General features: G+C 40.3%; 1 protein-coding gene across 1 annotated transcript in view; it reads right to left on the bottom strand.

The window, feature by feature from the left end:
- The window catches only part of PARD6G (par-6 family cell polarity regulator gamma), a 91,747-nt gene that overhangs the window by 44,532 nt on the left and 28,233 nt on the right, over positions 1–18,982 (bottom strand).

The raw sequence follows: 18,982 nt of genomic DNA, 5'->3' as shown, positions 1-18,982 counted from the left end.
AGGAAATTTTGCAAGTGAACTACTGGAAAAATTTGTAACATGCAGTCTGGTTCATGCAATAGACGCTAGCGCTAGAACCCATCCTAAATGCTGATACGCGCCCAGAGCCCCTCACATCCAACAACCCAAAAGCTTGGACCACTGTTGGAATTCAGCCTAAAGCAGAAAAGAAGATGAAAGGAATTTCATGACTGAATTGTGAAGGGCGCCCAGTCTTCTTTTTGACCCATTTTACATAAAAAAAAAAAAAAAAAAAAAAAAAAAAAAAAAAAAACTCTTATTGCATTCTGTGCAATTTAAGGGTGTGGCATCCCCTTTGTTGAGCTGACTGGTATATATGTAGCTTACCACGGGCCTGGGTGGTCTGGAGTTGGGACCCGGTCCTATTTGTCTACCCTTTTATATGCATTATTTCAACTTTGATATACAGTAAGGTTTTTAATATAGGCAGTATAGGTACCGTCCCAATTTAGGGTCACCTTGCCGCTGGTGGGACGGCTTGTATACTTTTTTTGATCAAAAATAGTTCACTAAGTACCCTATATTTATTATGCAACTTTGCTTTACATTTATATATAATGATGGTAGGGTATGAGATATATTTTTGTCTTTTGTCTTTTGTAGGTTTTGTTTCTTTTTGCTAGTGTGAACATGCTCCTATTTCTTGCATGTCTACCATCTTAGACCTCAGTTCACATTGCTTGGTCTCTTATTGCATTTAGTCTGTGCAATCTAAGTGAATTACGCGACATTAATTATTATGGTTCCTACTTAGTAGCCATTATCGCCATGAATTTGCACTTCACTTCATTGTTCCATACATGTTACATCCATTTTTAAAAGGACATTGTTAAGAGTCGATGGATGAAAAAAAAACAAAAACCACAGCTTACTTGGTTAGTAGAGAAAAAACAAAACCAAAACCATGGTGGGTATGCAATTGGGTAAGAAAGGTTGAACTTTATGGACCTAGGTCTTTATTCAATCTACGTTACTATGTCTCTTTTGCATGGTAAAGGCTCATACACATTAGATGGCTGACGGCAGTCCCTCCCATACACAAGAGGGCTTGTTCAGCTGAGCACTTCTTTGTGCTCTATGGGAAAGTTGATAGCCGACATGTTAGCAGGCAGCTTATTTCTGGAGCCCAATGAGATTGGTAGTCCTCGATCGGACATGCTCGATCAACATATCCCCTAACAGCCAGCCGGGATCCCCGACAAACACTAGGCTGTTGTCCGAACCCATCTATAAATCGGCGGCTTCGGCCAACATTAGTCTAATGTATATGGGGGCCTTAACACTCACAACAGATGTGAGAATCTAGCTTTATGCCATTTAACTTTGCCCTCGTAGGTGCCAGTTGTCTGGTGAAAAACGCTCATGTCCAAACCAAGCTCTCCTAATGTTCCACTGCAAAGATATCTAATCCATGCACGGTGGCTCAGTGGGTAGTACTGCAGCCTTGCAGTGCTGGGGTCCTGGGTTCAAATCCCACCAAGGACAACATCTGCAAGGAGTTTGTATGTTCTACCTGTGTTTGTGTGGATCTCCTCCGGGTTCTCCAGTTTCCTCCCACTCTCCGACGACATACTGATAGCGAATCTAGATTGTGAGCCCCAATGGGGACAGTGCCCATAATGTCTGTAAAGCCCTGTGGACTTAATGGCGCTATATAAGCAAGTAAAATAAATAAAAATACACTGCTGCTATTTAAATGAATACTCATAGAAAGGGGTCAGAGAGGTCATGACCAGGTGTAAGCAAAATGATTTATTTTTTTATTTTTTTCCTAAAACTACCCCCTTAAAGTTCCAACTCTATCCTGACAAATACATCCTGTAACTATAAGGAAAACATGCCACAGTTGAAAAGTTGGTTTCAACGCCAAGTATGCAGAATATCACTTATTCCATCCCCTCTAGAAAACAATTTCATGTGACCTGAACGCTATGAAACCTCATGCCATCCATTACTGAAACCATTAGAGTCACATGTACATTATTTCATACTGACCAGACAAGACCCCGAGCTATGCTACACTTATTCCTTCCCTACCAGATACCACATATAAAGAAAACAAGAAATAAATAACTACAGGAACATTGTTTCTCAGCCGCACTCAGAAGTGAGAGACGTCAGCACCCACCGTGGTTAGAAAACCAGCACCATCATCGAAACAACTCCAAGTTCACAGGTACCATAAGCAACAATACATCTGTTCTATAAAGGTCAGATCACATGGATAGTCACACAAGAAAACATTTATGCTTCCACCACCGTTTACAACATTTGCTATCAAGTTATGCAGTCCGTATGTCAAACCCTGGCTTCAAAGAATGTAACACAGCCGCAAATACAATATGTATGCAAAGAATGTGCACTCCAGCTGTTCTGCTGCCGCCGCCGTTATGTGTCATCAGCCCTACTAGTAGGACAAGGAAAGCACCGAGACATGGAAGACCCCGAGCACGTCACTGTGCGAGACTCGCTTTCTGATACATCTGGAGTGTCCGCTGTCAAAGGTACAGAAGAATCTGAAAAATGAATTGATTGTTACAGCAAAAAAACATTCAGCGTACATCCTGAGATGCAGACAGGGTGTTGACGCCGAGCTACGTCTTCTACCACCTGGAGAAATTGGAGGCATTTTACAGACTTGAGAACTTCTTAAGATTGATATTCTGGCAACAAAGGGTTGTATATTAAAAGTTGTATTTGCTCCATGTGTGAAAGGAATTCTAAACCTTCATTTTTATAGTGTCGAAGAAGCACATTCTGGGCAAGACACAAAAGCACAGTTTTTCTCATAGCGAGCAACTGTACCCCATCCCAATTCTGCACTCTAGTCCCAAAGGGCCTGTTCTGGTTTCCTCTTTTCATGCAGGCCTCTCTCTATAGCACTCAGGGCAGATCTAAGGGGAGTTTGTATCATACACAATATATAACGTAGACAACAAGGCAACACATGATAATAGACATCACAAGACTAGCAAGCTCCGTGATTGTCTGCAGCGGTGATGCACTGTAGACATGACATCGCTGTAGCTTTGTCAAAGACTGGAGGCAGCAGTGGAGAGGCAGGAAGTACTTACGGTTTATTTTCTTATTTTTAGGTATAGCTAGCCGGTGAAAAACAAAAAAAGGAAAAAAAAAAATATATAAGCCTGGAAAGCCCCTTTAATGAAAAATTCAGAAAAAGAAAATAAATCAAAAGTATCTTACAGCTGAAAATAGTAAACACTTCCTCTATGGGGAGAAAAGGTTGTTCTTGGATGGCAAAATTGTTTTTCCTTGTGACATATTTGCTGCAGCAGCACTTTTGCTCAGCTCAGCTTTCCAAAACTCCTCCATTGGAAACTATTCAAACACTCATCTACTTCTTCACTAGAGGAGCTTTCGCATTCGGCCTCGAGTCACCAGTTTTATAACAAAAGACATCTAGTCTGGATGTGGCACATTGGATTTCCAAAGCGCTCGTTGGGCTTCATAAAAAAAAAAAAAAAAACACAACCCTAAAAAGTCCAAGCCAAGAGTGAAGAAAAAGCCAAAAAATAAATAAAGACATTGACTCACCTGTTAAATACCTGGTGTTTCAGGGATTGACTGCAGTGGTCATATGGGTAGTTGGGGAAACAGTAAACATAGGCCTATTCGGGATCCTATCCCTTCTTCACTCTATGAGGCCTTTGGGCACAGAGGGGCCAGTCATGAGGGCTAGGTTCCATCAATGGTTATATTGGTCTGTTAATGGCCACAGTGTGAATGAATGGCCCATGTTTTCAGTTTTGCTCTAGTTCTTTGTACATTTGGGGGTGTGAACAGGAACATAACTCACAGACCTTAAAGTACCTTTATATAAAAAGTCAACAAATGCTTAAGACACGTCTAATAAGAAATGACAAAGGCAAATATTGAAAGCCAGACCATAAGAAAACGATCTATAATCTCACTCTGTAGGTATAGGAGAGAAGGGGCTTCATTTCTCTAGACAAATACACGTGCCATCATGAGTGCACCAACGATCCCAGCACGCTGCACCACTACAGCTTCTAATGGAGGGCGAGCAAAAAATATATACGAGAGAAACAACTTGAAACATTCCCACAGTAAGGCTACGTGCACACGTTTGGTTTTTGGGGCAGAAAAATCTGCAAATACTAGAGAGTGTTGGCAAGAAAAATGCATAATACACACTTGTTGTGTGAATCTTGGAGTTTCTTTCCCATTCATATGAATGGGTGAAAAATGCTGAAAGAATTGGCATGCTGCAGGTTTGAAAAAAAACCAAACATTTGAAGGTGTAAATCTTTAAAAGGAAAAACTAGCTGAGTGAATGAGATTCCAGAAATCTATAGTACCAGCAGAGTAAATGAGAATACCGCTTTTTTCCGTGACAAAAATGCAATGTGTGAACAAGCTCTGAAATGGTAAGCCATCACTGCATAGAAGTTTATCACGATCTAACATTTACCTACTAGGTAGACTAGGCTTCCTCCACCCTCACCATGAAACAGCTTCAAGGCTGCCAGTTTGGCAGCGGTATATCTAACTTTCAGATTCATTTTTCTTTAAACACAACTGGATTGCATTATAGAGCAAATATTAAAATTAGACTGGCATCATGGCTTTCATTATTACAGCAGTCCTGACAAACCTGTTCTGGAATGGATTCTGAGCAAACAGTCAGGTTCACTTATTTTTTACTGGAAAGAAGAAGCCAACAAAAACAGCAAGATCCTCATGGAAACAAAAATAATTCCCAGGTATATGACAGCTTGGGGTGCTGGTCATTTAAGAGCTCGCAGATATTTAACCCCTTCACGACCTTGGGATTTTCAGTTTTTTGTGTTTTCTTTTTTGCGCCCCTTCTTCCCAGAGCTATAACTTTATTTTGCCGTTAATATGGCCGTATGAGGGCTCGTTTTTTTGTGGGACGAAATATACTCTTGAACATCACCATTGATTTTACCACAGTGCATTGGAAAATGGGGGGGAGGGGGGGGATCCACATGCTCTGAAATTGCAAGAAAAAAAAAAAAGAAAAAGCAATTCCACAGTTCTTTTTATTTACCATGTTTATTATATATGTTAAAACTGACCTGCCATTACAAGTGCGCAGATACCAAACACGTATAGGTTCTTTTTTTTATCTAAATAGTGAGGAAAAAAAAATGCCGCCATTTTCTGAGACCTGTAGCGTCTCCATTTTTTGGGATCTGGGGCCTGGTGAGGTCTTTTATTTTGCGTGCTGAGCTGTCGTTTTTATTGATACCATTTTGGGGTAGATACAATGTTTAGATCGTCCGTTATTGCATTTTATTGCAATGTTGCGGCAAAGTAATTCTGGCGTTTTGACTTGTTTCTCTTCTTACACAGTTAACCAATATTTTGATAGATCGGGCGTTTCTGAACCCAGCAATACCAAATGTGTATTTTTTATGGTTTTATCTTGGATGAGGCAACAGGGGTTGATTTGAACTTTTTTTTTTTTTTTTTTTAAATAAATGTTCTCTACATTTTTCTTGCTACAATAGTCCCCTTAGGAGACTTAAAGCTGCAATCTTCCGATCCTTTGTGCTACACATAGAAGGCTGCAGCCGGCATTCATAGGAGATCTGCAATGACAAGCATGGAGGTCTGATGCAGAACCCCAGTTGTTATACCAACCCATCAGCACCCCATGATCATGTGACAGGGGGCCGATGGTCAGGGTTTGTGATGCCCTTCCTCTAAGCAAGAGTTAAAGGCCGCTCGTAGAAATGGACAGTGAGATTTAAAATGCAACAGCCGCGAGTAGCTGGAGATTCAACCCACGGCTGTTAGCGGCACATGATAGCTGATAACATCTAAAGAGTGAAATATCTCTGAACTAATGGAAAACAAACTTTAAAACTCAGCTGAAAATTTTACAAACTCTAGACTGAAGATGCTCCTCACACTCATGAAGCATTATTCAGCATGATTGATAGTTTTTGGAAACTCACTAATGGGACACCTGGTCACAAGCCTCAGGGTATGCTCCACTCACCCTACATGAGAAATGCAATACAGTGAATAGGTACGGATGATAATACAGGTGAAATATAGCCTTTTTTCTGCATAGGCCTGTTTGACCTCAGCCTTAAAAGGGGGTTATCCAGGACCCCTTTATTTTTCCCCTCTCCCCCCCCTATTGTGCTAAGAACTTGCTGGCACGCACTTGCTAAATACCTGCCTGTTCTGCCCGCTGACTCTTCCAGCTCAGCTTCCGGCCAGCCATGTTCTGTCAACAGAGCAGTTCCTGGTCTTTCGCTCTGCTCAGTTGACCGGGCATCCCGAAGACGACATGCTGATTGACAGCTGGCTTCCCACGGCCCAAATGCGGGGATTTGGCTGTCAATCGGCATGAGGTTGGCAGGGACCACATGTCAGAGCAACTTTCTTTCGCTCTCCTCTGACAGGGGGTCAAAGGAAGCAGCAGAATAGCCCCGCGAGATTGTTGTAGGACAGCACAGCCAGCTAGTTAGCAACTACCTGCCAATATGTTCTTAGCCCCATAGAACAAAAGTAATGGAAAACCCCTTTAAGAAATGCATATGGAGGTGTTTCGCTCAAATCGGGACGAAAAAAAAAAAACAAAAACCCACAGGAGCATGCCAAGGAAGAAGGAGGAAAAAAAAAATCGTAGAGTGTAAGGATGAGCATTAGAAAATGCTCAGTCAGTCATCTCGCATTATCTTAACCATAGTAATACTCAGCTAAAGGAAACATTCAGGGCATAAAATGTTAGGAAAACACACATTCTATTTTTAATATAAGAAAGTTATGTCAGCATTGTATTTCAAAGGTCACCAACAAGCCATGTGTTTTTCTGCCGTTGCAGAAACATGTGCACTAGTGACCTGCTATCAGCAAGGGACTTTACATAAGATTATTAAGAGGCAGAGTCTGACCTCGGGGTCCCTGCATGGTCTCGTACTCTCACCACCATTAACTTTAAAGAGGTTAACATAACAAACCATATCCAGCAAACAGCTCCGTGTTCAGAGGTGCTGCCACCACAGAATGATTTTTTACTTACACTTGTATTGTGTAGTATGTGGAAACCAATGAACTGATATGGCGCCACTCATGGCTTATCAGAAAACATTACTAAATCTCCTTCATTAACAGTATTTCCTTTAAAGGACCTGCAATTAAACCATTCCTTCATGCTCATTTAGGAATGGTTTAGGGACACAGGGCAATTTGCTTCTTACTGTCACTATAGGCCAATAACACAACAGTTTCTTTGGTTTGTAGATAGTCAACCATATACAGTGATTGATCTGGTTAGTAGATTGAGTCCTAATACGCAGACTTTCTGATATCATAAATTAACAACTTGTGAAAAACTTAAGTAACTGGGCATTACCAGAGATTCTTACCTCTGGGGGGGTGAGTACTTTGGCTGCTATAATGCAGAGGGCAATCATAAGCAGGGATCAGCCCAGATTGCAGATGTGTTTGTAATCACACAACTCTTCTGTATTATCCCCCCCCCACACTGACTGCCTTGAGAAGAAATCTGGAAGTGTTTATAATCACACTCTGCTCTATTCTACACATTAGCTGCACCCATCAGGGCTGACAGAAGGGAGTGTTCTTTTTTTCCACCCCGCTTGACATCTCCTGCTGATGACTGGTCACTGTCAGTGGATAAAGTACATGACTCCAGAGAAAAATATCTGGTAACACCTAGTTGGTCTTATAAATTATAGCCTAAACTTTAAACTTTGCAAGCTAATAAGTTTGCAACAATGAAAAATGGAAGGGGGGGGGGGGGGTGGCTACATTTTAATCAGCTCTTAAACCATTTTTTCATGTATGAGAAACATTACTGGCATGAGTGAGCCCTTAATTTGTGGGTTATTAGCACAAAAAGAAAAAAAGTGTTCTATTGGTACAGACAAACTTTGAAAAATGCAGCCACAATTTAAAGAAGCACTCCTATCAAAATTTGTATCCTCTTAATATATGGCAATCATATTATACAGCACTTTGTACTTACAATTTCTCATTTTGCCCTTCTACCCAGCTAATTGTTCTCTTTTCCATTAGGTCGATCACATCAGGTGATTAAAAACTGACTAGCTGAATCCTTCTAAGCTCTATGTAGAAGCAGGAGGTCTGTTTTCCCTGTATGAGTCATAAGTCACTGCAGAAGTCCCTGGCAGGGGGGGGAGGGAGCAGCCGGGTCAGGAGTTGAAGAGGAAGATGATAAATCCAGGGAAAAGACACTTCCTGTTTCTACATAAAGCAGAGAAAAGTGAAGAATTAAAGGGAATCTGTTTGCTACTTCATCTGACAGCTGCATGATGTGGGCAAAGAGAAGCGGAATCCATCAATGTATCACTTAGTTTACTGTGTGCAGCCATTCTGGCACAGTTTTTTTTAGATTTAGAAATGCAGCAGAGCTGAGAAAGCTAATCCCACCCCACCAGGCTCTCCCTGTACACAGAATATAGACAGTGATGTGATTAAAGTTTTAGTCTGGGGCCTTGCTACCACTTAACGGTTAAAAATAAATAAAAATCGGTGCCATTCTTATCCAGGAGAGTGGCAGGATTCCTTCTCACTTGTCATCCGTGTGCTGTCCGTATACAATCCATTTTTTTTACTCAGCAGTTATTAATCTTTTACAGGACCATTTACAGTTTCCTAAGCTACACAATTGCAATGTATCCGTAAAATGTGCACAGCATGCTGCGATTTTTTTCTCAGGCCAAATACAGCTGAGAAAAAAAAAAAAAAAATAGAGTTAAAAAACACCAAAGTTAAAAACACCACTCAGCTCTATGGAGTTCAGTGTTTTAACCCCTACTTCATGCGATCCTCAGTTTACATAGCAAAAACCTGACAGATTTCCTTTATCTGGGTAGAAAGGCAAAGTGAGCAATTGTAAGTACACAGTGCTATATAATATGAGGATTGCAATAGATTAAGAGGATAAAATCTTTGATGGGAGGAGGAGTGCTTCTATAAGAATTTTTAATGTTTCCAATATGTTTATGTATATGTTGATAGTCTACATGGGGGGCTTATGTCGGAGTTTCCACCACTATTGATGGTAAGAATAGCACAGCACGTGGTACTGTACTAGCACCAGGTACTATACTAGCACCACTCATGTGACATACACACCTATGCCGACATGATGCGTAGAGGAGTCTTCTAATTGAGTAGGTTCTGCACAAAATGCTTCTCAATAGATGAGCAACCCAAACAGTCTAATAGGAAGTAAAAAAAACAATCACGCTATTCTCCATCAGATGGTGTATTATGTAAAAATGCTTCTAATAGAGAATTGCTTTAACATGGTAATGTATGGAGGGCTCTGCGTCCCTGTATAAGGAAAGGGACAAGAACTCTGGTCAGTAATATAGTCCTTGTGCATTTGGCTTGGTTGCACACGAGTCCTAGACAAGTATGTTATACAGAAAGGCTTTGTAAACCAACAGCATAGCCCAAGCCATTTATTGGAAAAAATGGAAAAAGTGCTGTGACTTTCTGGATTGCTCTGTAAACACTTTAATGTCTTGGTTCTAACATCATTACAAGCCTTAAAAATGGATTTATTTGCATATGGTAAAATTACACAACCTGCACATCCAGTCTGATTTGCTATGGAAGGGGAGATCATGATTGCCAAGTAATGTGATAAACTAGATTTATTTCTCCTGTGTGAGGAAGGAAAAAGGTAAAGCTGCTCAATGACCTGTCATTGTTGTGAAAGGGATTCCAAAAAGAAAGAAAAAAAAACATCCCACGTGACACCAGAGAAAAAAAGTCTATTCTGTGCAAATACACTTCACATTTTATTTCCACTTCTGTCTAAAGAGTATGGGAAAGTCAGCAGCGAGAAGAAGAGTACCGCAGACAGAAAACTGCCTTCATTGGTACTTGGAGGAGGTAGTAAATTCACGTTTATTCGTAATAAAATCCAAGCAACATGGAGAAAGCCTGAAATCAGTCAGTCAGACATGCCATTCCTACTAAATCACACTGATCTAAAAAAGCACAACGACAAAATGTAAGAGCCGTCCTGATGGTTCACAATATAAAGCCAAAATTAGGAGCCGATGGACAAGATCTCACCCCTCCTGATGCCACTGGTTTCCAGTGCCCAAACTCAAGTGGATTTAAATGGACAAATTCAACCATTATGAACACTCATCCGATGAAATTTAACAATGAACAATAGTTTTAGCTGACTGATCACAGACTGTCATCACAAAGTCAAATTAAATAGATCTTTCTTACAAAAATTGTCTTTTTTAAAGAATATTTCCAGAAAGATTATTCATGTCTTGCCCAGTATCACTGAACATGTATGGCCAGGTTGAAGGACCAGTGTTATAATGGTCAATGAGGACTAAAATATTGCTGCGTTGATGTCACAACCAGATGCGGATTCATTCAATGGTTTCTCAACCATCAAACTACTTTTCCCTAATGTGTATGACCATGACCACCTTAAATTCTATGTTCATGTATGAGGGTGCAGCCTTATGCATCAGCAGGAGGGGATGCAGGCAATAGAGAAGTACAGCAGCAAGAAAAATCACAATTCCAGGAGCTTTTCTGATGTCACCACCTGAAAACATTCAATTATATCAAAAGCCACCGCATCAGTTTCTGGGAAGTTTCCACTTACAGAAAGGACATTCGTGTTTTGCTGATGGCACTGGGACAGCAGACAAAGAATTTTATTTCCCAGACCTCAAAGTACAAAGCTTTCTTAAACCCAGAAACAGATGCATTTTTTTTTTTTTTTTTTTTTTTAAATCAGGCTAAAAAAATTATACGACATTACTTTTACATAGTCCATGACTTTAAAAAAGCAGCCCCGAAGATCTTATAAAAGGGTTGTGAGGCCTCTCAAAGATTACTGCACTACTAAAATAATGAATAAAGGAACGCTCGGTAGTGTACGTTGCAGGTTTGGGATATTAAAAAGGAAATATAACCCTAATCCTACTTTACAAATGTATTCATCATTTCTTTTACTAAACTGACACCTGTGTTCAGATGATAGACAACCACAGCCAGTAAATTTTATATTTAAGCCAAGGTGTGGTCAGACATCAGTTCAAGGCTTAGGAGGGAGTTAAGATCACTAATAAAGCCCTACAAACACACGCCTTACAATATCAGATGCACATCAAATAAGACAAATACTGTCCTAACAGAGCGACTATAGAGGTTCTGTAAGCACCAAAATGCCCATCTGACCATCTAGATCCCTGCTACCACAAGGACAACCAGGAGAGATTTTTCAAATATCATTTAAAAAGTTAACAGGTTATCATGAAAGCCATATGGCATATTCATAATATATGACACATCTGATGGGAACTGCCCCTCTCTCCAGAAAGAGCTTCTTCTGATCCAGTCTTCTCACTCCCATACGACCAGTGAGAAGAAGAAGAAGTGGCGAAGAATGCACCAGCTTTGTCTATACATTGAAATAGAAGTTCCAAATACATCCAAAAGTATACGAACCCCCATAGCAATGTATAGTCAAGAGCCAGCATATACACCGCAACACTCCAATCAATGGAGGTTGGACGCCAGCCAGAATGGGGAATCCTTGTTTTGGAGATAGGTGCAGCATATCTGATAGTAATGCCATATTTGTCTCTTATGAGATAACCCTTGTAATGGACAGGCACAACAAAAACACAACAAAAACACAACAAAAACACAACGCCTCTTCTGGATGGGGTCAGAAAATTATGTTATGAGTATAAGAAAATCCTAGGACCACATGGTTTAGTACAGAGTGAATAACACTGCTGTATTTCTGTATTTTTGACTAGAGAAACTCAATGTATTAAAAGCAGCAAAGTATCAGATTATATAAAATCTCATACACACTGGGAAAATCTCTTTGTATATTGTTATGCGGTGCAGACTATAAAATTAGCATATACATTTGTTTGCTACAAATTTCACTAGTGATAAAATCCACATGAAAAGCAACAATTTTTCCAGCGAGAGTGGAAGAACCCAGATACTTAGAACAGGCAGCCCGCAGGAACTTGCGTGTGCTCATGAAAAGACCATATGTAGCGGGCTGGCGTCGGCGTCTGCTATTTCTAGTACAGCATGTGTGTTTTCAGAGAAACGGAGGCCAGAAGATTCCCACGAAATGTTAATATTTACTAAGGAAAGACACTTAGATGATGCAGTCTTCTGTACAATACATGATACAGTTACTGGCCTCCTGCCTTCTGTAGTCATGGCTGAATAAAAGGAAGGAGAACTTTACAAGTTGTTACACAAACCGAAAACTACAACCAACAATCGCTAAGAAGAGCACGAAAGTTTCAAGAACTAGTTCACAGCATACTCCAGCTAAAGCTCAAATATTAGATTTCTTTCCTTAAGACAATCCCAGTGACATAAAAGCATTTATTCACTGCCAACACAAGCTCCATGCAGCATATAAGCCAGGGTCAGTGTACCTCAAACACCCGTCCCATTAGCTATCTGCTGTTATTATAAAAGTGATATATAGAGATGGTCATTCCTCATATCAGTCCCTAGAAACCGTCCCAGAAAAAAATAGATCAGGAGTCATGCATCCTGGGGTCAATTTATTAAGAGGTCAATTAGAGTGGTAGTCAGATACCTATAAAGCCCTTTATAAACCCCTATCTTTAAGCCACATTTGTAAGTTGCTTTATTATGAAATATAATCTGTCACCAGTTTTTTGTTATGTAATCTGAGAGCAGCATAATGTAGGAGCAAAAACACTGATTCCAGGGATGTGTCACTTATTGGGCTGTGTCGTCGTCATCCTCCTCCTCCATCATCTGACTAGAGGACAACTGGCTTCCAGCATCCTAGTCCAACCAATCCCCAACACTGATTGTATAGTGACAGAGCTGCCAATGTACAAAGAAAGCTTTGGTGTAGTCGGGGTTACACAGCTCAACATCTGAGCTCTGCTGCATCTGCAACAAAGCAAACCGACACCATCATAACCGCTTCACCCAGTAAACTAAGGGATACATCGCTGGAATCAAGGTCTCTTTCCCAACTTCATGGTACTGTCAGATTGCATAACAAATACCTGCTGACAGATTCCCTTCACTTCTCTTAATCATGCTATTTCCTATGTGTTTTTTTCTCTACTTTAAGTGACGTTCATTTGAGAGGAGTTTCAAACAGGACGTCACAGGTGGCTGGGGATGCACTCCCTTGCAGTGTCCATCACCCTTCCTGAAACAGGACGTTAGGACGATATCCTGATTCAGTAAAGGAGATCCAGAAGTGGCCACAACTTCAATTGCTACCGCTGTCACAGTCACTGTTTCTATCACTGCAGTCTCTTACTCTGAAATGAAAAGTCTTCAGGGGGCAGTGATCCAAGCAGTGGGAGTGACACCAGTGCTGCCTTCTGATGATTATTCATTTGAGGGTGGTGATAGAAGCAGGGTAAGTGGCAGCAGCGACGTCCCACAGCCTTTATCAAGGCCTTCAAATAAATAGTAATCTGGAGGCGGCACTGGTGTTACTCACACTGCTTCTATCACCGCCCCCTGATGACGATCAGTTTCAGGGAAAGAGACTGGAGTATTAGAAGCAGTAACTAACAGCAACAGTGGCCACTTTTTGAGCACCTCTACTAAACCAAGAAGTCAGAGGACGATGATGACAGTAGGTGTGGTAAGTGACTGCAGCACCACCCCTAATGATGTCCTGTTTCAAGAGGGGTGATAGACACTGCAGAGAAGTGAGTGCAGCCCCAGCCTCCTGTGAAGACTCGTTTGAGACTTAAAACTTCACAGGAAGTAAAAAGCAAAAACACATTTAGAAAAAAAAAAAAATAAAATCACAGGATAGGGAGAAGTGTAGGCAATTTAATAAAAAAAGGCCAATTACAAGAGATGTTGGGACATAAAGATAGGTATTTATCAAGGTATTGGATCACATCTCATCTTTTCAGAAACATGAATTTTTACTGTATCCTACTTTAGAGGAAATTCAGCTTATTACTGTTTCCTATACTGTAGTTGTGATTATTTTAATACAGTATGGTATACTGGCCTGGTGTATATGACAATAGGACACTTTTTTTCTGGTTACAGAGCATTGAGAATACATTGATTGCATGTACCAGAAGGTTTCAGTATACCAGCTCAACTATTCACCTGTTACCTACGTGTTATCAGCGCATAACCTGTTAGAATTGGTCACTGATCAATCCATTACTTTTAGCTAGGTGAATATAAGAGCCTGTGAAATCCCACAACCTGCACCCCAACTGATCAACTATCATCACCTCCCTCGGAGGCCGGATGTAAGCGGTGTACAGAGCAGGACTCCGCAGCTCCTAACACGGTTTAGTGGTTGGTGCAGATCAACTTGTATGGAGCTGATCAGTTCTGCGCTGTACATTATTTACATATGAGTGCAGGCAGGACAGGTCATAAACATTAAAGTACTGGGCAAACCCCTTTAGAGGCTTGGTCCAGAGCCACAATGACTGGTGCCTGCCTGTTCTTCACGCATCCCAAGACTGGTGCATGGAGGAAAACGGCCTTCTTGCATTTACCTTTTGCCATAACGTCATTAGTGATGCTCACCTCCCTGATGTAGAAATGCGAAAATGCCAGAGGAACCCGTTAAGAAGGCCATGATTTGCATGTACAAAGACAAGTCATAGGTAAAAATTTTTCCCATCATAGCAAAGAGCCCTTTAATTTCCCATAGTGGCATTTTGTGTCACCAACACCCTTCACAGATGCCAAACAAGGAAAGACGCGTCAACCGTTAGATATTATACTAACAATAATACACGTTTTACGCTTCTTAAATGTCATGTGCCGACTATTACATGAACTGATGTAACACGTGTACAGTATCTCGTAGAGTAAGGAGGAATATAAAATACAGTGTCACACGTGTGTTCCTGATTATTCCTCCAGATGTTCCTTCAGGACAGGATTAATAGTTTACATTGGATTCTTTAGGTCTCACCTGCTACAGCGACTTTATTTGGCTGGAAACCAGTCAACCTCTTTCGGCTAACTATTTTCCAGAAACATATTCCATGTCACATGGAGGAGACCCGACTAGGGTAAGTCTCGTTTTAGGGGACACATATGATAACATATTTAGAGTGGATTTAAAAAAAAAAAAGCAAGGCCAAACAACATTTATCAAGAATAAGGCTTTGAATATACATAGAGGCAAAGACTTAAGGAAATGTCAGTCTGCTCAGTAAATCAAGATTCTTTACTAGAAATGGCGTATACTAAAGTTTGAGGAAAAGAATTGCTACTATTTAGATCAACGGTGTTCAACCCTCTCCCCAGGGGGCAACATGTTGCCTGAAATACCATTCTTGTGGCCCCTAAACCTGAGGTCACAGACGTGTTGGTGAGCGATTACTGACAAGTATTTTTCAAGTCAGATAGAAGAGCAGTGGTGCATAGGTGAGAAGGGATTTCTAAGTAATAATACACGGTCTGGCAGAATGGGGGCGGTCTTGTGCACCTTCTTTTGCAGTAACCCAGTAACGAGTTGATCAAGTAGAGAGTTTACCATGTGTGTTGATCCTCACTGTAAAACTACTCAGGGTTTCAGCAGCTTCCATATACTGTCAGCAAGTCATAAAGGTCTTAGATTCCCTTTTAAATTGTTATTGCCATCTGGCACCAGGTTTTTGCCACCTAATCTGAAAGCATGACGTAGAGGCAGAGACCATGATTCCATTGATGTGTCACTTACTGGGATGCTTGCTATAGTTTTGATAATCTCCTACTTATGACCGTGATTTTATCTACTGAACCTGCTACCATGTAGGAGTTCGGTGTAACCCTGCTCCACCTCTGATCGGCAGCTTTCTGTCTATGCAGTGTGTACTCAGAAAGCTGCCAATCAATGGTGAGGATGGGGATATACACAGCTCAGCATTCAGAGATCTGGTACATCTGCAAAAGAGAAAATAGAATTTACTTCAGCAACAAGTAAAGTAACATCGCTGGAATCAGGGTCTCTGCACCTAGGTCATGCTGCCCTCAGATAGGGTAGCAAAAACTTGCCGATAGATTCTAATTAAAGCACATTTTCACTGGCCAATAATTCAATATTAATGACCCATTATTTATGATGATATTTGAGTATAGTGAATGGGTTTGAGTGACAGAACAATCTGCCCAAAAATGCTCATTCATCATGCATGAAAGTTTGAGTGAAAAAATTCTCATTAATCTTGCCTTTAGGCTGCTCTGCATTATTATTTTTTGAGCAATGCCCCCTTGATAAAGACCATTAAAATTAGCACTAAAGAGGAAAAAATATATATATAAAAAAAAAATATAAAAAAAATCACATCTCTAGAACCACATGGCAGATGTTGAAAAAACAAACAAAAAAACAACTATTGTATTCAGGTGAGCAGTGTGAATACTAGACGACCAAAAGCTTCCCAATCTTAACCTGGGGCCAGGTTCTCTTTACACATGGGAAAACATCTGAATAAGTACAAATGTGTAAGAGGAGACGTTACCCCTTAGACCCCAGTCAGAGGCCTCTCATACAAGCCAAGTTAAATTCCATGCTTTGCACTGAGGAGGGGCAAGACCCCAAAACACGTGTCTGCTAAGAGATTCTGGTTGGACTTGTCCTACATCATATGGGAAGGCTCATTAAAAGGGTCGATACGGACTTTTAGGATTTCTAATTCCAATAGGTGGCACTAGAGTCTCCCTCTTCCTCTCTGAAAAAGCAATTTGCATTTTTAATTTCCCAGAGGAGCACTGCATGGCCTATAAGTCTCTTTACACTACCATGTCACGCTCTACAATGAGTGATGTTACCCCTTAGGCCTGAATAAAGTTTACTCAATTAAACCAAAATATGCTATATCACACATCTTAGGTTAGTGTAGCATTAGTTGATGCAATAATGGCATTTCAGAGTGATCCTCAGTTAATGACATGAATGTCACTAACCTATTAATTATGATAGATCATATGGCACTGAAGGCTATGGCCATTCGATGCCAGGACACATTAATGTAACCTTACTCCAATAAGTCTTAAATCAAAGCATTATTTTCAGTGTCATATTTATTGCTAGGTGTTCTCTTTGGTAGACTTCCAATTTTCCAGGATTCCTAATAAACCTAAATGCCATTTCATGGCTTTTGTAGCACATTATAGGTCAGCTTTATTACTTGTGTTCCTTGTAAAGGGGCCAGTAAAGGTCACTCTGAAAGGGCTTCTAGGAGAAACATCAGGGGATCGGTCCAACACTGCCACACAAGAAGTGATAAGACTACAGAAGTCTTGTAAACTACTAGTAAATCCATGAACCCTTCAGCACAGTACAATGTAAAATGAACCAGAGCTTTACAAAGTTAGCTGCTCGGTTTCAATATACCAGAGGTTAATATTACCCTCAAACAAATTTTGCTCAGCACCCTTAAAAAAAAAATAACACTAATGGCAAGGTCTTCTTGCCCGTCCAAATGTCACGTCCAATTAAACAGAAAGTTGTCAGCGGGTAAACCAAGCCTGCAATGGCCTCAAGTGATTAAGATTGAAATCTAGATTACTAAAGTATATGAAGCTGCAGAATATGAAATCTAATCTTCATTTCTACGCACTTCCCATAGTACAATTATAGGGGAAAAAAACAATGCACCTTTTGGAATAATCTGGATTTCTCAAGACCCTTTAAAAATAAGAAAAATTTTATCCAGGTAATAAACAAGCAAATATTACCCAGCACCATGGGTGTAATACATAGAACATCATAAGTAAAAACAATAATAAAAAAAAAAAGCACAGAGGATAAAAACAGCTGATCGCTGTCATTTTTCCATTAGCCAAGAATCTGCTGAATGAACACTGCTGCCGTGTTTACAGAGGACGGTGAGCGGTAAAATCAGCGAACACACTTGCAAAAGACTATTTGATGGCTGATTGACTTTTAGGGCCACATAACAAATGCAGACATCGGTTTTTCCTGTAGGAGTGATATTCATAATTTTAATAACATCCAATTTTTTCCTTAGGCTGAGCGATCCACACTAAAGCATGGAGACTTATCGGATATTGATCAGATTGTTGGATCAAACATGCCAAAATAAATCTATGGATCCATAAGAAAAAATAAAATATAAATATTGTACAGCACTGATGCCATTTGTGTGCTGTCCATTTTTCACAGTGTTTGATAGGGGGAGCTTGAAAAACCTGCAATTTGTTTTATTTTATTCTGATAAAACCTGATGAAATTCTGATCAACTCTGATGGTAAACCGTGACACACTGACCAAACTGATGACACTGATCATGAAACCCAGACCGTTTTTTTGCATGCAATAAAATATTACTCATGTTTGAAGGAACCCTTAAGAATCATCATCATCCTCATCCAGTTTTGCTTTTGGGCAGGAAATCTGCTCGTGTAAAACAGCTCTTCAACAGGGGTCAACATTTTTGTATTGCACAGACCCCTTTTGTGGTCTACTGTTGACTATCAATTAAAAAAGAAGAAGGGCTGAAGTTGGGGAAAAAATATTATGTTAGAGGGAATATGTCAGTAGAATCAACCCTCCTGAGCCATCTATATGGGCATGTAAGGTTATAGGAAGCTGAATGTAATGTTACCTGGTTATCTGCCATCCGATGTCTTATTCCAAAGAGATCCATGTTTTTCTTCTATGAAAATGAGCTGTTAAGATCTATAAACTGGACATGTATCTCCCAGAGAATCTGCCTCCAGAGCGGATTTTAAATTAAAGGGGGCATTAGCAGTGTGAGACATGTAATGACTGAGTGCTCTGCAGTGAGACTAGGAGAGCAGACTGTGTAGGATAAATAACAGTACAGCAGAGGTGAACTTTATCCCATTACTAACACATCTGTAGTGCTCTTCTCACAATGCTGTTAGCTCAGCTGTACTACCCTCCCCCCCACATTGACTTCCTTTGAGA

Source organism: Phyllobates terribilis, unplaced genomic scaffold (genome assembly GCF_046119375.1).
Source record: "Phyllobates terribilis strain yellow unplaced genomic scaffold, ASM4611937v1 Scaffold_4__5_contigs__length_816908805, whole genome shotgun sequence".
Lineage (NCBI taxonomy): Eukaryota > Metazoa > Chordata > Amphibia > Anura > Dendrobatidae > Phyllobates > Phyllobates terribilis.
The sequence above is the reverse complement of the archived record's forward strand: the minus strand, read 5'-3'. Positions and strand labels throughout refer to the sequence as shown.